The sequence below is a fragment of the Tiliqua scincoides genome, chromosome 4 (assembly GCF_035046505.1).
Source record: "Tiliqua scincoides isolate rTilSci1 chromosome 4, rTilSci1.hap2, whole genome shotgun sequence".
Taxonomy (NCBI): domain Eukaryota; kingdom Metazoa; phylum Chordata; class Lepidosauria; order Squamata; family Scincidae; genus Tiliqua; species Tiliqua scincoides.
Genome location: NC_089824.1, coordinates 24680135 through 24694042, shown reverse-complemented (window position 1 = coordinate 24694042; position 13908 = coordinate 24680135). Strand labels below are relative to the sequence as shown.

The following is a 13908-nucleotide window of genomic DNA, read 5'->3' as shown; positions in this document are numbered from 1 at the left end:
TATATAATGTCCACAGGTTCTCCCGCATCCACATGCCTGTTGACCTTTTCAAAGAAATCTAAAAGGTTCGTGAGGCAAGACTTACCCTTACAGAAGCCATGCTGATTCTCCCTCAGCAAGGCCTGTTCATCTATGTGTTTTGAGATTCTATCTTTGATGAGGCATTCCACCAACTTACCTGGTATAGATGTTAGGCTGACCGGTCTATAGTTTCCCACGCCCCCCCTCTTTCCCTTTTTAAAGATTGGTATGACATTTGCTATCCTCCAGTCCTCTGGCACTGTGGCCATTTTGAGGGACAAGCTGCATATTTTAGTCAAGAGATCAGCAACTTCAGGAGGGGCCGTTCGGGCAGCAGTATCTGCCCGAGGTCTTCTGCCACGAAGACAGATGCAAAGAACTCATTCAATTTCTCTGCCATTTCTAAGACTCCTTTTATTTCCCCTTTCCCTCCCTCACCATCCAGAGGGCCAAACGCTTCTCTGGCGGGTTTCCTGCTTCTAACATATTTGAAGAAGCTTTTATTATTCCCCTTAATGTTGCTGGCCATGTGTTCCTCATAGTCTCTCTTGGCCTCCCATATCACCTTCTTATATTTCGTTTGCCACAGTTTATGTTCCTTTTTATTCTCCTCATTAGGGCAAGACTTCCATTTACGGAAGGAAGCTTCCTTGCCCTTTACAGCCTCTCTAACTTGGCTGGTTAGCCATGCAGGCACCCTCCTGGACTTAGTTGAGCCCTTCTTTCTTTGTGGTATACACTTCTGCTGAGCCTCTATTACTGTTATTTTAAGCAGCCTCCACGCACTCTGGAGAGATTGGATACCTTTATACCTTCCCTTTCAACTTCCTTCTAACCAGCCTCCTCATTTGAGGGAAGTCTGCCCGGCAGAAGTCAAGGGTTTTTGTGACAGATTTGCCCGGTATTCTTCCCCCGACGTGCATGTCGAAACGGATCACAGCATGATCACTGTTCCCCAATGGCTCCGTAACATTTACATCTCTAACCAGGTCCTGAGTACCGCACAATATTAAATCAGAGTCACCTGTCCTCTGGTGGGCTCCATGACTAGCTACTCTAAGGCACAGTCATTTAGCATGTCAAGGAATCTGGTCTCCTTTTCGTGACCAGAACACAAATTGACCCAGTCTATATGAGGATAATTGAAGTCCCCCATGATTACAACCCTGTCCCTCCTTGCCACCTCCCTGATCTGTTTGCTCCTTTCAAGGTCCCCTTCTGATTTCTGGTCTGGAGGACGATAGTACACCCCCAGTATTACATCGCTCCTCAGGCCTGGTAATTTAACTCACAGAGATTCTACAGAGATTCTGTAGAGGGCTTGGATCAAAACTGAGTTCTTAATCTAATCCTGCACAGCCTCTTCTCGCTGACTTGCCCTGCAGCTCCTGGATTTGCTCAGGCTGCTACCTCACAGGGTTATTGTGAAGACACAAGAAATAGGGGGAAATTAGGTGGGCAGGAGTGGGAGGCAACTGTGGCGGGGGTGGTCAAATTTTGTTTTGGGAGGGGCAGGATCAGCGGTGGGTTCCAAGTCTCATGCTTTATGTATTTATTTATTTGAGGTTGTGGCACGAAAAATGTTGAAGACCATTAGTCTAGGATGTATGCTGGATTGGAAACCCACAGCAACCCTCTTCATTTCCAGCCTTCTCTCCTATTTCTCTGCTGTCAAAGCTGTTGAGCCCTCATAGGCTAGTCAGCTACTCTCATGAGTTGCTTCTTTCGCTCCAAGTGCCTTACCTCCTTACCTTCCAAGAAAGGCAGCTCAGCTCCCTTGCCATGCTCTCTTCACAGCTACTTCCTCATTGCATGGGAGGGCTTGCTTCATAGCCCTCTTTCTGTCTTTGAGATCTGTCTTTGAAACAGGAAGGCTTAGTCAGCACCATTTCTATGACTGCCCCTCAGGACCCATGAGAGGGTAAAGGGGGTAATTTGTACCCAGGCCCAGAGTGAAAAAAGGGAGCCCAGGACCAAAAGGAGAGGGTGCAGGAATTTCCTGGGATCTCACATTTTCCAATCTCACCTGGGATTCTGGGAATCGTTGCCCATGTGGGATTCTGAGTGTGCAGTGGCAGCTGCTGCAGAAAGCCACATGCGCCAGGCTGAGGAATGCATATGTGACAACACAGTGTCAAATCTGGGAGGAAGCTGGCCTACTACAGTAGCTCTTTGGCTTGTGGATCCACTTGCTATGAAGTATAAGAGCTCAGCGACACAGCTGCAGGACTACAGCTGCTGCAGAAGTATGTTTTGGAGCATACAGTACACATTTCCACACAGTACACCAGCCTAAATACCATGATGCTAAAGATTTTAGAGAGACTTAAGAGTGTGTTTGGTTTTCCGTTTTACTGTATCTAGCCGTTGATGCTACACAGGCAAGCAGACCTGAGATCCATATCGGGCAGTCCAGTAGACTTGGACTGGCTGCCGCCACCCTCCCCCCACCTTGTTTCACCTCCCCCCTTTTGGGAAGGGGTCCAAAAGAAACTTTCTGCCCAGCCCACAGGTGTTCACATTTAGTCCCTGTTGCGTATATATAACATTGAGCAGAAATGGCTTAACCAACCCATCAAGGACCCTGCAAGTTGGGATTAGTCCAAAATTGGACTTTCCTGTCAAATATTCTACTATAATCTCCTTTTAAAGGTTTGGGGCATAGGTTAAGAGTGGTGGGAGCTGCTAGCTCCCAAACGCAAATGGGTGAAGTGCATTCACAGCCAGTTTCTAGACTCACCTCTTGCTTGTAGTGCCCAGTTCAGGCTACAGAGAATTGATTCCCAGCTGCAGCCTTTTGTCACAGCCTGAGCCCTAGGAACCTTTCCCACTCCTCTTCCACTAAACTCCCCTTATCTTCCCTTTTCTTTCTTCCCTGCACCTCAAAACCTCCACTTCCCTCTCCCAGGTCCCTAAGGAAACCTGCCTAACCCCACTAAATCCCTTCTCCCCCATTTTCTCCCTCTTCGTTCTGCTTCATCTCTTTTTAAGGAGTTCCTCTCTCCTCCCCCTTTCTCATATTTCTTCCTTCTAACCACTTTCCTGGAGCCTTATAGTGTGCAAACGTTAGTCATAGAGTACCCTTGTCCAGAGCATTGTTTCTCAACCAGTGGTACCCATACCACCGGTGGTACTTGATGAAGTGATGTCCAGTAGTACATGCAGAACCCCCAGATTCCTGCCACCTGGCAGCAAGACCTGCAAGTCAGTATGACAAGCAGTGGTAGGAGGCTCAGCTCAGTGGCAGAGATCCAGCATGTGTTTTTCACATGCTCAAAAAAGCCCTCCTGTCCACTCGCAGCCTCTTATCGGTTTTTGTCACGTTGCATCTAGCCTCCCAATCCGAAACTGGTGATGGCATCATCGCCAGCTACTTCTAGTGGTACTTTCAATAGGTGGACCATGTGAAGTGGTACAGTGGGGTACAAACATTCAGAAATGTGGGTCTAGAACAGGGATGTCCAAAATTTTGGCAGGAGGGCCACATCATCTCTCTGACACTGTGTTGGGTTCTGGGGGAAAAAAGTAATTTACATTTAAAATTTGAATAAATTTCCATAAATGAATATATTAGAGATGGAGCTTATATGAGTGAATGACGGTTTCGTGATAGCTCAAGGCCTATAAAAGACCTTTCACAAAGCAAGACCGGTCTTTCCTTTGCTGCTCCATGAAACAGACATGAAACATCAAGCAGTGGAGGGAGCCCTCGCCCACAGCTGGTGCAAGAAGACATAAGAACATAAGAACAGCCCCACTGGATCAGGCCATAGGCCCATCTAGTCCAGCTTCCTGTATCTCACAGCAGCCCACCAAATGCCCCAGGGAGCACACCAGATAACAAGAGACCTCATCCTGGTGCCCTCCCTTGCATCTGGCATTCTGACATAACCCATTTCTAAACTCAGGAGGTTGCGCATACACACCATGGCTTGTACCCCATAATGGATTTTTCCTCCAGAAACTTGTCCAATCCCCTTTTAAAGGCGTCTAGGCTAGACGCCAGCACCACATCCTGTGGCAAGGAGTTCCACAGACCGACCACACGCTGAGTAAAAAAGAAATATTTTCTTTTGTCTGTCCTAACCCGCCCAACACTCAATTTTAGTGGATGTCCCCTGGTTCTGGTATTATGTGAGAGTGTAAAGAGCATCTCTCTATCCACTCTGTCCATCCCCTGCATAATTTTGTATGTCTCAATCATGTCCCCCCTCAGGCGTCTCTTTTCTAGGCTGAAGAGGCCTAAACGCCATAGCCTTTCCTCATAAGGAAGGTGCCCCAGCCCCGTAATCATCTTAGTCGCTCCCTTTTGCACCTTTTCCATTTCCACTATGTCTTTTTTGAGATGCGGTGACCAGAACTGGACACAGTACTCCAGGTGTGGCCTTACCATAGATTTGTACAACGGCATTATAATACTAGCTGTTTTGTTCTCAATACCCTTCCTAATGATTCCAAGCATAGAATTGGCCTTCTTCACTGCCGCCACACATTGGGTCGACACTTTCATCGACCTGTCCACCACCACCCCAAGATCTCTCTCCTGATCTGTCACAGACAGCTCAGAACCCATCAGCCTATATGTGAAGTTTTGATTTTTTGCCCCAATGTGCATGACTTTACACTTACTGACATTGAAGCGCATCTGCCATTTTGCTGCCCATTCTGCCAGTCTGGAGAGATCCTTCTGGAGCTCCTCACAATCACTTCTGGTCTTCACCACTTGGAAAAGTTTGGTGTTGTCTACAAACTTAGCCACTTCACTGCTCAACCCTGTCTCCAGATCATTTATGAAGAGGTTGTAAAACACCGGTCCCAGGACAGATCCTTGGGGCACACCACTTTTCACCTCTCTCCACTGTGAAAATTGCCCATTGACACCCACTCTCTGCTTCCTGGCCTCCAACCAGTTCTCAATCCATGAGAGGACCTGTCCTCTAATTCCCTGACTGTGGAGTTTTTTCAGTAGCCTTTGGTGAGGGACCGTGTCAAATGCCTTCTGAAAGTCCAGATATATAATGTCCATGGGTTCTCCCAAATCCACATGCCTATTGACCTTTTCAAAGAATTCTATAAGGTTCATGAGGCAAGACTTACCCTTACAGAAGCCATGCTGACTCTCCCTCAGCAAGGCCAAGACTCAGTTGGCCCTTCAACTGAGAGTCATTGCATCAAGCCACAGTGGGCTCCAGCAAGTCTCCAGAGGGCCAAGGCTTATTAGAGACTCCCTGCGGCCAGACTGGGGATCCTCAAGGGCCGCAAGTGGCCCTCAGGCCAGGGTTTGGGGACCCCTGGTCTAGAATAAGGTGTGAGTTATTTTAACTAAGACCCAGCAGGAATTCAGCTTGGGGTGTCTGGTGATGACGTCATCACTGAGTTCTGGAGCCGGACATGAACTGTGCAGACTTGCAGCCTCGAAGCTTAAAGGGAACAGTACTTCAGGTAAAATCATTCAGGGGAAAAAAGCAAAATATCCTTTGCCAACTTGCTTTTACTATAGATGTTTTTTATTCACCATAAAGCAGTGTTTCTCAAACTGTAGGTCGGGACCCAATAGGTGGGTCATGAGCCAACTTCAGGGGGGTCCCCTTTCATTTTAATATTTTATTTTTAATATATTAGACTTGATGCTACCATGGGATGTGACTACATTTGGGGAAATGTTACAGACCTGTACTTTGAACAAGCTACTATTTATATTCTTTTAACAATGATAGTCAATGGGACTTACTCCTGGGTAAGTGTGGATAGGATTGAAGCCTAGGATTGTTAAAAATTTCCTGCTTGATGATGTAACTTCTGGTCATGACATCACTTCCGGTGGTCCTGACAGATTCTCGTTCTAAAAAGTGGGTCCTGGTGCTAAATGTGTGAGAACCACTGCCATAGAGCAAAACTGGGTAAATGGTTGCTAAAGACCATCAACTGGAGCCATCTGAAAACCACTACAGGTGGAGACTATTTATCCGCAGGGGCTCCATTCCTGGATCCCTTGCAGACACTGAAAATCGAGGTTAATAGATCCATGATTTTCAGAGCCCACCTTTGCTCCGAACACGAACAGTGCTTTGCTCAGTTCACATCCAGAGCCATTCAGAGCCTCAGGGAGGCTGTGTGCCACCTTGCAAGGCCTGTCCAAGGCTCAGAATAGCCCCAGAGCAATTTTCGGGTGACTTCTGTATTTACTGGAAGTTGCCCAAACACCACCCTAGATGGCTCTCTGAGGTTCGGAATGGCCCCAGACAACTTCCAGGAGTCACCCAAAAACCACTCTGGGTGACTTTCTGAGGCCATGCAAGAAACCCCAGGACTCCAAGGAGTACACATTGAGAGATGCTGTCCTAGAGCACCCAGCATTGTTGAGCTAATTATCACATTGTGTTGATGCTCAACCAAGCTGAATTACAGATGCAATGCATTCCCACACCCATCCATACTATAGATAGCAGGATCAGTGCAAGGTCCTCCAAATGCAAAATATGTGTGTGCACACCACTCCTGGCATTCCCCCCTCCCCCACTCACATAGGCATTCCCTCCCTTTCCCAGAGGCAAATTAGGACTGTTTGGGGGGGTCCTCTGCAGAGGTCTCTGGGAACAACATCATTACGGAGTTGTCAGGCAACCTGAAATCACATACAGAACTACAAAACTTCACTGCATTTCTCCAGTGCTGCCCCAATTCACACAACTGCTGATCATTGCAGGGGTTTCCTGCAGGACTGTGGGCCTCAAGGCCCCATCTGCATTGCCCCTCCTGGATGATCATTGTACCTGCTTTTGCAATTGCCATTATCTGTGCTGACAAAGGAAGAAAGCCATTCCAGATTAAAGTGATAGACTTTGTCCTGTGACCCTTCTGAAGACCTGCTAGAGCCAATAATGAAGACAGACTTGGTTTTACTCTCAGATAAAGAGTTTGATTCAACAAAGTTGTTGTTTCTTTGAAAAAAAGGATGTTTGTATCTGGAAAGAGTTGCAAGGATTTCTGCTATGGTCAGCACTGGTGCCTGAGCTGATAATCACCAATGTCTACTGATAATTAGGAATTATTCAGGGGCAAGAGACCCTGGCACAGCCCTAGGCCACTACCTGTGGGCATTTGAGTTGTCCTTTAGATTACAAAGCTTCTATGCAATCAGAGGAAACAAATCTGTTTTCATTTGCTTATACAAGACATGAGTAAATACAGGTTTGTAAGGTGACCTGCATGGAGATTATGCATTAGCAATGCAATAAAAAGCAAGGCATTCAATAGCTGAACAAAACAGTATCAAAGATTATCCTTTTCAGGGTGTCATTGGGTTTAAGGCTGATCCCACAGATGGCCCCAAACCCCTGACCTAGGCGGAAAAAATCTTCAGAATCTTAGAAGGCAGCACTGCATTCTTTTAGGGCTAACCTTGACCAGAGCTGAAGAAATGTTTCAAATTCCAGGGCACCAGCATCAAATAATTAGGCATTGGACAAGCATGTGCTTGGAGTAATTCCAGATCTGTATTTAATTTATTACTGCTGTATTAGTACTGCAATAATTTTACATTTGATGAGGAACATTTTATATGATGGTCAGAAGCAGCCACAATAACAAATGCCATAAGAGGCCTGAACTATATAGAAATTATTAACACATCCGGTGTGTTCTGGTAAAGGTGCAAGATGATCCCTTGGATGCCAAGAGCACAGCCTCCAGTGTGCCAAATCTACTTGGACTGCAGCTGCACAACCTCTATTTCTACCAGGAGTTATTTCAAAAAATCTACTGAAATGTAACCAAATGAAAACATCTGGTTGCTTGCACCCATTTTTTTCACGGATTTTGTTTTTTGACAAAAATGAGAAGTGCAGAAAATGCTATTATGGGTTTTTATTGCAAGGGTGTATTTTTATAATCACTTTAAAAGTGTACTAGGTAGGTGCTAGCATAGGAAGAAAGCAGTGTGATGTGTTTCTATTTGGTTATCACTGAAAAACTGCATCTCGTCCTAAAGAACCAACTTCCAGGTGGATAACCAGATTAGGGCCCAGTCCTATCCAACTTGCCAGCACCAATGCAGCCCCGAGGTAAGTGAACAAAAATTCCCTTTCCTTTCCTTTCCTTCCTCCATGACTCTCCCCCCCCCCCACTGCAGGATGCAGTGCATGCCCCATTGGCACAGTTGCATCAGTGCAAGAAAATTGAATAGGATTGGGACCCCAGTCTATTGTAGCAAAAACTACTAAGGCTACTATAGCATATTTAAAGACTAACTAATAAAGACAATGGAACTAATTAGCTTCTTTCTAAACCACTCTTAAATATGATGCCTATTTTGTATCAAAATGGTTTGGTACCACCGAGTAGATGGGACTCGTTAGCCTGGGAAGGCAGCTCATCTGAGAGAAGGAAAACTCTGATCCCAAACCTCCACTGCCTTGTGGCTACATCCAGTTATGGAAAAGGCTTCAGGAGTCAACCTCGAGGCAAAATCCGGAGCCGGAGTCCCTGAGGCAGTTCATGGCTGAACACAGTCATGTTCCGGCAACTCCTGTGACGCTGCTGGAACCAACCGTATTGGCCTCTGCCTTTCCATTGGACCATTTCAGTGACGTGGAGAGGGGGATTTGCTGCATGGGTAACAGTCTAACCTCCATATCTACTCTATCCAGGCTTTGCGCACTGGAGAGGACACTCTGTTCCAGAACCACCATTCAGAGCGTGATACCATAGTCTTCTGAGACTGAAGGATGCCAACATGGATGGATTTTGTATCAAAAGGAACTTCTATTTTATTAGTGTCACAATAAACTAAGTGTGGTCCATTGTAAGCCACTAAAGTAAAGCTATGATTAATAATGTACAGATGCATTGTTTGTTATAATAATTTACAATTATGAGAAATACAGAAAGCAACTCATGATCACCTAGTTGTGCAGCATCCAAAAACTGAGACAGGATCAACCACATGGGCAACCCAATCCAATGCTGCCCTAGCACCAGTGCTGTGACTCTCGTGCCGGCGTGGGGCGTTGCAAATGAGCTCTAATGCATGTTTGCACCACCCAATGAGTAAGCATGAATTACAGCTCATTTGCAGCACCCCGTGCCAGCACTGGCACTAAGACAGCCTTGGATCAGGTAGTGGGGAGGCTTGTACTGGCCCACCAACACCGCAGTCACCGGAGCCCTGGCTGCCGGTTGAGCAGAGGTAAGTGCTAAATGGTGCAGGGCATGGGGAGGGTTGGGAGAGGGCGTGGGGAGCACAGAACAGAGGGTGAGCAGGCTCGGGAGGAGAAGGATGGGCAGAGGACTCCTCCACCAAATCCTATCCCCATGTCAGGCTGTATCCATGTCAGTCCTCAAGTCAAAAGGGTCCCCTTACCCCAAGGAGACTTCCAGCCTACTTAATTCCAGCATAGGATGCAGCCTATGTATTGTATTGTAGCCAATGGTCCTGTGCTGCACACAGAATGGGTCATAAGGCTCCAATCCAATGCACAGTTACCTGGGAGTAAATTCCATTGACTATAATGGGACTTACTTCTGAGTAGATGTGCCTTGGATTGGGGTGTAAGATGAGCTTATTAAAAAGGCATACATTACAAAGAAGCACAGTAAATTATCATCTAGTGTCACAGGGAGCCCAAAGGCATAAGGTGCTTCCCCGCAATGATTCAGTACTTCTAGGCTGTGGGAGCTGTGCGATTGTGACTGAAAAAAGCTTTGGGGTCAGAGGAACCCCTTGTAGATGCAAGTTACCAGCAATTTAGGTAATCAGTCCTTCCATCTACCTTACTCAGTCACAAGGAAATATGCATGCCAGCACCAGCAATCTGCAGGAGATGTGACACTGCACTGCATGGGATCTTTCTGTGCAGTCTCACACAACTACATGAGAAGTGATGTACCATACATGATGACAATCTTGCAGTCTCCCCAGAAGGGCTGTAGCTCAGTCATAGAGCACATGCTGCTCAAGGAGAAGGTGCAGCTTCAGTTCTGGACATCTCCCGCTAGGGTAGAGAAAAATTCCAGTCTGAAACCCTGGGACACAGTGACAACAATACTGAGCAAGATGGAGCAGTAGTCTGATTCAATATGAGGCAGCTACTGAAGTACCAAGCACAAATCATTTTTTTTTAAATCAGCAGTTACAGCTTGAACCAACTTTAATAGGCTGAACAGAGAAACTCAAAGAAGCAAGCCATGCCACTAAAGTACAACATTCCCTCTGATTCACGGGCCATGAACAAGATATAGAAATTCAACAGGTTTGGCTTCCACATTACTGCACCCCATTCCCAGCAGAACAGAATTCTATCATGCTATGATTTTGTAATCCTGCAAAAATTCACAAACTAATTTTTTTTTCTTTTTCCCCTTCACAATGTACACTAGGATTTCAGTTTGCAGGGAAGAACTCAGAATGTGGAGGAATTCAAGTCTCTGAAGGCTTACTCTGACTTCAAAGTCCAGATTTCTCCAGGTCTCAACCAGCAAAACTAATACCTGGTACATAACTGCAACAGCATACATTGGTTCTTGGGCTGGATTGGTTTCCTCAGCAAAGGAACTGGTCCAGCCTCAGGAGTGAACAATGGGTAACAGCTATTTCAGCTCCTACCTAGAAATCAGGCAGCAGTGCTTTATGTGGGCTTTAGAAGCCCATTCTCCCTGGAAAATACTTTTTTACATCTCTACAAAACATACGTTAGCCAAGAAGAAGGTTAGAACATGATCTAAATAATACTGTTGCTTTTTCAGAGTTGAAACTGCCTTATATTGAATCAGCGCTCCAGGATTGCAAATCTTTCATTTTCCAAATCTTATCTGAAGATATGTACAGTATAGATTGAACCAAAACCTTCTGCATGAAAAGCAGGTACTTTACTGCACAGCAGCAGCCCCTCTGCAAGCAATTTATTTTTTTGGAATTTTAATATATGTTGAACTAGTTGCTCTGACTCCTGTATCCATTGCAACCCACAACCCACTGCTTCAGAACACAGCTACTCAAGTAAATAATGGGTAGAAGATGCAACCCAACATTGCTATTCTCAAGTAAATAATAGGTTGCAAGTTACAACCACTTTGTAGCAGCTTCAAGAAGTTGGGCTAGATGACAGTATAAACTTGCTACACTTGAAAGCAATTATTCAAGGGCATATTTCCCTATAACTGAACAAGTTGTCTACTGTTCAAGAGCACAAGGAGGTCACAGTCCAGCCTTCAAGTCTAGGAGCTGATTAGTATACAGTGGGGTGCTTAAAAGGCTTTGTATTTGCCAGGAGGGATTCCATGTAAAACGTCAATAGATCAATAAAATTACATTGCCTATAAAGGCACATGAAAGTTGCCACAACCTTTCCGATTGCCTGAATATATTTTGCATAAGCAAATAAAACAGGTGGCGAACACTATTTATTAATGAGCCAAACTCCAGAAAGTGAAGTTTTTAAAACCATTTGAAATACCATGCACACATTCATATGAAATAACTTGAACAAGGCTAAGGGCATGTGTGCTGATCAATGGCGATACATTCATTTTTACTGCTCCTGGAGCATCCAATCTACAGATGCCTTCTCAACTACAAACTGAGACAAAGAAAGACCATTTTGGAACCATTTTTCAAAGCTAAATTCACTTTCTGCGCGTTCACCAGTTCAACTTGCATTAAAGCAAAAAATCAAAAACACCCTATAATTTAAATTCAATACACAAATTCACAAGAATGTCAAGGACATGCTGTTTCTTTTAAAGACTTGTTGTGACTATCGCCCTTCCTTCGCTCTGACTATGGCTATTAAGACCTGACACTTCACATCCAAAAGAGACCAAAGCAGTGAATGGTAGCTTGGTTCCAGTGCAAGTTGCTGGACATGTGACTTTATCAGTTCAGAAGATGGATAATAATAAAACAGATCTAGGTAGGCATCCATACAAACTCCCCTGTGCACACAGCTAAGGATGAGAACATTTTTGACAACAATAAATCTGAATTGGATAGACATATTTTTCCAACAAGTGGTTTCACCTCTTTCTCCTCAATCAACAAAGCCTGGAAAAAGCAGTCTCTTTATTTTGTTTCAGTGGGAAATATACTGCTCAGTTTGGAGATTTTTTTATTTTATTGCAACTTTCCCTCCAGAGGAAAAGTCGCCCTGAAAAGTTGCAAGTGGAGGGGGGAGGAGAGGGACTGGGAAAGGAGCAGGAGAATTCATGCAGTTTTGATCTAGTACTATCTTTGCATATTTCAGTCCTGTTTCCATGATGATCCTGACCCCTTTCCTCTGCTTACAATAAACAGTTTACCACATGCCTCTTCCTTGCAAAAAGCGGAGCCTCTCTCCAGTTTGTTACAGAATCTGTAACAGAGGAAAAGGATAAATTTAACTCACAGACTGGTTTTGTTGCTAACCTATTCCTGACCAGAACTATCGGTGGCTTTTTTACACGCTCACTGACTTCAGTTTCACTCCCACGAACTTTGCAGCTTCCGAGAAAGCGGGTCTCCTAGCACCAAGAGATCCCAGGCAGCAAACTCTCTGATCCCAAACAGCACAAGAAATTCTGGGATCCCAGGCAGTTCCCAGAAGAAACTCACTGATCCCAGGCAGTAAACTCACTGAGGCTGCAATCCTATGCGCTTACCTGGGAGTAAGCCTCGCTGACTCTAATGGGACCTACTTCAGAGTAGACATACATAAGATGGGGCTGTGAGAAGCCGCTTTCCAGGAAGTAAACTCACTGATTCCAGGCAGTAGAAGAAATTCTGGGGTCCCAGGCAGATCCCAGAAGAAACTCACTGGCCCCAGGCAATTAACTCACTGGGGCTGCAATCCTGTGCACTTACCTGGGAGTAAGCCTCGCTGACTAATAGGACTTACTTCTGAGTAGACATGCCTCGGATGGGGCTGTGAGAAGCCGGTTTCCGAGCACCAAGAGATCCCAGGTGTCTGTAAACTCACTGAGAAGCAGATTCCATTCAGCTCAGCGGGATTGGAGTTTCTCAGTCAAACGGTTTCGGATCGTGCGCGCCCCAAAACTCCTCTAAAGGGAGCGGGGACCACACCATGCCCCCACTTCAGTCTGATCCGGAGTTAAACACACACACACACTCTTCAGCCTGTAGCAAAGCACCAACACTCTCTCGCAGCGTTCTAAGGCGGGGGGCAAGGGCATTTCGCGGGGAAGCAGCCCATCACTTTTTACCCCGCTTTCCACCCCAAGGCTGCCCAGAAGCCTGGCACTCCGCTGCTGCGCCTGCCTGCACTTGGAGCCCCGCCAGGGTCATCAGTGGAGCCACTTTGCCATGGCTTCGCCCGAAGAGGCTCCTGCTCGGCCAGGGGAACTGGCAGGGCGGCCAGAGAGCACTTACCTCGCACTGCAGAAAGCCCCTTCCTAACACTCCATGCTCCGCAGCCCCGGAGGAAGCGGCAGCAGCAGCCAGAGACGAGCCCAGCAGCATCCACTCCGCTCCCCCGAGCCCTGCCTGCTGCCGGGCTCCAGCCCCGCGCACACAGCCTGCCTCTCCGGCTGACGTCAAAGTCACTGTCACATGGCTCGATGCAAACCCAAAGAGCGTTGGTCGTCGTAGCAACCGCAGCCGGGCTCTCGTCTCAATAGGTCATTTGTCAGGCTCGTGCGCGCACGTTTGAACCCAGCCCGGACGGAGCCCGCCACCCCCAGGCAGCGGCCGGGCTGCTGCTGTCCTGGAGGAGGCCCCCCCCCCCGCAGCCTTCCCGCCTCTTCCTTCTTCAGCAGGAGCATTTGCTGGGTTTCAGCTTGAGAATGTCTGGAGAGGGGCTGGATCAGACCCGGGTTCATCCATTCCCCCCGAGGATGCGTGGACATGCGGTGGTGGGGAGGCTGGGGAGGCAGAGCCTCCCCACCGGAGTCCTTCGA

The 13908-nt window shown here is 46.6% G+C and overlaps 1 protein-coding gene across 1 annotated transcript in view; it reads right to left on the bottom strand.

The window, feature by feature from the left end:
* NCALD (neurocalcin delta) overlaps positions 1-13461 on the bottom strand; it is a 67365-nt gene extending 53904 nt beyond the window's left edge. The window contains exon 1 of the mRNA XM_066623702.1: positions 13382-13461. The gene's annotated coding sequence lies outside the window, so the exon portion shown is untranslated. The remainder of the gene's footprint in view (positions 1-13381) is intronic.
* Positions 13462-13908: the final 447 nt, after the last annotated feature.